Source organism: Centruroides sculpturatus, unplaced genomic scaffold, assembly GCF_000671375.1.
Source record: "Centruroides sculpturatus isolate CEXI.00-Female unplaced genomic scaffold, Cexi_2.0 scaffold182, whole genome shotgun sequence".
NCBI lineage: Eukaryota > Metazoa > Arthropoda > Arachnida > Scorpiones > Buthidae > Centruroides > Centruroides sculpturatus.
Genome location: NW_019384651.1, coordinates 603,495 through 607,940, shown reverse-complemented (window position 1 = coordinate 607,940; position 4,446 = coordinate 603,495).

Here is a 4,446-nt window from a genome sequence, read left to right as displayed (position 1 = left end):
ACTGTACTGTACATCCCAATAATATATACAGATAGAATTCAGGTCATCCCACAATTCCTTACCTATAATTTCAAAAAACATTCCCAATAAAAGCAATTTATAAAATGTTTATAATACATTAAAATTCTTTTAATTGAAGTTTTTGTAAACATCATATTGAATGAATCAACATTTGTAAAAAATGAATAAATTTTCAGCTTCGTTCAATATTAAAATCAATATTTGAAATTATATTGTTATTTTCTGGATGTTATATACAAAGGGGAGTGCAAAAGTAAATATACAGCTGATAATCTGAGAAATAAAAATGTTCGGTATTTATTATTATTATTTTTTTATTATCTGATATTAGTTCGTATTTTTTATTTGCGATGTACCGTATATTTCCGCAGATAAGACGATAGTTTAATCATAAAAATTCGGACAAACTATTCGGCTTAATTAACGCACGTACAAAAATTGGCAAGGATCGCACACCCTGCTCTCTATTGGCCCGCTAACACTACGCTTCGCCAATCGCGTTAATTCTTCACAGTCGTAGCAGACAGACACAAGCGTCATGACAATATGTGATAAATGATTATATCAAATATGGATAACAATGAAATGACCTACACGTGTAAATAACGGATAAATAACAGAGAAGAGCCGCAAAGTGAAAATGTAAAAATAAATATGAAATTGAGTTGATAACATAATCGAACGAGTCGAGGCAGCTTATTGGCGCGAAATTCGCGGCCGTCAATGCCAAATAATTGTTGTCATAGACTTCGGAAAGGTAAATTCTTGTAATGAAAGTCACTTAGCGTGCACGGGAGAATGCCTGGAGCCGTTCAGGCTACCAAGCTGTCTGAAATTTCAGTTATGATAAATAATTTTTTTACAATTAAACAAAAAAGTTAATTTAATTTTCAAGTTTCATAATAAAAAATGATTTAATAAAAACGCCTTACAGATCATTAATTATTATTATTTTCACATTTCATGACCTCTAGTTTTAGTTTCGATCTAATGTGCCCACGCAGTAAAAATTTTCATACAAATTTTTTACTTTTTTCACTCCTTTAGGATTGAATTTCGTAAAATCTTTTCTTAGCACACCTAAACTTTACAAAAGTAACACACCCTGATATTTATAAGATTCTAGCACCAGTAGTTTTGGCTCTGCGTTAATTATCCTATCAGGACTTGTTCTTTTATATACAAGTATATAGATGACTAAACTACATAGTAAGTAGGTAGTTATCATTTGATTTGTTACCTTTTTTTGATCTCTTAAAAAAATAATTTAGTTACATTACTTTTTCCTTTGATCTTTTACATAAATAAGCAAAAAATTGCTTTTTATCGAACTTGAAATGTATGTTCAGCATTAATAAAGTTACCAAAATGATTAATTTTCTGTGTTTTTGTTATTACTTACTCTTTTTTTAATCATTCAGTATTCGGCCGAATATCGAAAAATTGGCCGAATAGGAAAATACCGAATAGTAACCGAATATTTGTTTTATCACTATATACGACGTATTCAACAAAGCTTTAATTTATGGTTTTATTTACATGCCATTTCGTTAAATGTGCAAATGAACACACCAATAGATATATGCAATATTTGTGATATGTTTGCTTATTTGCTTGCGTATTTAAATATTTAAAAAAGTAAAAACACTAAAATATAAAGAATTCTTCATAGTTTTATATGTGTTTTTATAACATAATTTATCATTTTTCAAAAGTATTATTTGGGATAGAATTTCAAAATATTATACGTCTAAAAATTTTCACTGTTGTTCGCCCATCTGTTGTCCTTTCTTAAACTCGAAAAGTGAGTTACATAAATAAAACGCATGACCACATATAAAAACCATATAGGTAGGAGATCCCGATTAATTTTACTGGAAGTTTAGGTTCAAAATGGGAGTCATGATATTTAATTCAAAACGTGTACCCTGAAAGCAGTGAATAGATAACTGGCACAACTCTATTGTTGACAGAAAAGTATAATGTACAGCGGCAAGCCACTACAAAACAAACTTAAGGTGGAAAGGATATTTTAAAAAATTTACCATTAAAACTTTATTTCTATAAAAATCTCCCAATTTTGCATTTATATGAGCGCAGGACTTATCATATTTAATTCTGTCGTTACTATTATCTCTATTAAATCTTACATATTTGTATTTTATTTTTTACGATGTAGTAGGATAAAATATATAAACTACTTCATATTTAAAACTAGATACTATGTACAGTTTACAGTACAAACATTTAGATACAGAAACAACTTGATTAAGTGCTATATATTTTTTTTTGTTTAGGGAAATGATACTCAAATTGTTTTTTTCAATACACTACTGCAGCGAAAAATTTGACAGATTCTAAAATATTATAGAAATATACATCAACAGACCTATTTATATATAGATTTATTACTTTGAATTTAATAGCTAGGCTAAGATCAAAATAATAAAAAATTTCATTTCATATTAATCAGCAACATAAAGTAACTATTAAATGAAAAATTATAATCTATCTTACGCTATAAATTAGGATTTTTTGGTTTTCTTATAAAATACAAAATATGGCTGCATTTAAATTAAAAAAGAAATAACAGTAAAAAGTATTCAATAACATTTTTATGTAAGTACCTCCTAAGAAAATGAAAATATAAAAATATTTCGTATTTAAAATTGTATACATCTTTACCTTGTACTGTAATGAAACAAAAAAATGATGTAAAGAAAACGAGTTGAAATATTCTATTATGCATGACCAAAGCCGTCTGAATGAAACAATATTTCACATCATATATTTTTATTGTTGTTGTGTCAAGTTTCATATATTGCAATAAACTGCACGAATATTTACAAAGGATAGTTGCTTTAATAAAACTATGACTTTGATGTATTATCATGCAACATACTGGAGTTAAAAGTAAACAAAATTTATAATTAGTGTTGGTTTTTTGCATGTTTTGTTAGGCACGAAAGTTAAAAAGTTAATGGGTTATAATTATAGGGCTTAAACAGGGTGTTATAAACCTATAAGAAAAAAGAAAACTGACATTTAATTTTTTTTAATGTTTAATACCTTACAGTTTTATATATCACAATATAACTTACTAAATTTAATTAATAAGTGTAATATTTTTAATAATATTTGAGTTTATTACTAACAATTTATTTATATATAAGACAAATTGTTCTGAAATATATGTAACTAGCTGCGTTGCTCTAACAAAAAGTAACGATAGCAAAGATAAAGATTATCAGACTATAGCTGATCTTACCTGTTTACACCAAGTTCAAGAAATAGGTCTTCCTGTTCCCAGAATTATTAGAAAACTTTTAAATATCTTTTGTTTCCTTACTACATAAATGTAAAAATACAAAAAAAAATTAATGTTTTTCTTTTTCTTCTGATTTTTGGATAATATATAACTTCCATGTTTAAAAAATATCAATCCAATAAAGACTATAAAATTTCCAAAACAGAGTTAAAAAGGTATAAAAAACAATTTGCAGAGAAAAAACTTTTATTTACATTATTACGAACAAGCTTCCCAAATGCATTTCGCCTACGACCTTTTCAGTGGGGCTTAGTACACAAAGTGAGTTCTAACAGTCAACTTATTAAAAAGCCACTTATATAGTTAACAAAAAATTCTCAGCATTTTGCTGTTAACATTCCGGTATTTAAATTTACATTATTGTTTTGCATAATTATAGCGAAGTGTTCTTTTACCTTTCGCTTTACATTATATATATATATTTTTTAAATTATTTTTAATTTATTAATATTTATCTGACAATTATTACTATTAAAATGTTGGAAGACAGGAAAATTATTAATTTTTAACCTTACGGCAGCCAAATGTTCCGACAGTCGAATCTTTAATCTTTGTTTTGTTTCACTAACGTAAAAACTAGGGTTGTTACACGTGCATTCTATCCGATAAACAACACCTTCTTCTAATAAATCTTTAGCATTACTTCTGATGATCATCATATTTGATAACCTGTTATTTAAGGATGGAGCCAATCTAATTAATTTATGATTAAAGAAGTTATTATATTTTTCATAAATACCTTTTATATACGGAAATGATACATACTTTATTATTTCTTGACAACGTTTAACTTTAAACCTGTTTCTTAAAAATCTGTGGAACCAATCATTTAGTAATCTTTTTGGATATCCATTTAAGATGTATTTCTTATGTGTATCTTCAATTTCTTCTTTTCTTTTATCTATATTTGTTGTTCTAGAAAAAATCTTTGTTATTTCCATCAGGTATACATTATATTTTTGATTTAAAGGACAGTATGATCTATAATTAATTACTTTTCTCGTATTACACGGTTTTTCAAATTTACAGTATTCCAAATGATCTTCAAATCTTTTAATTGTTATATCTAAATAACTTAATTGATTATTTAATTCATG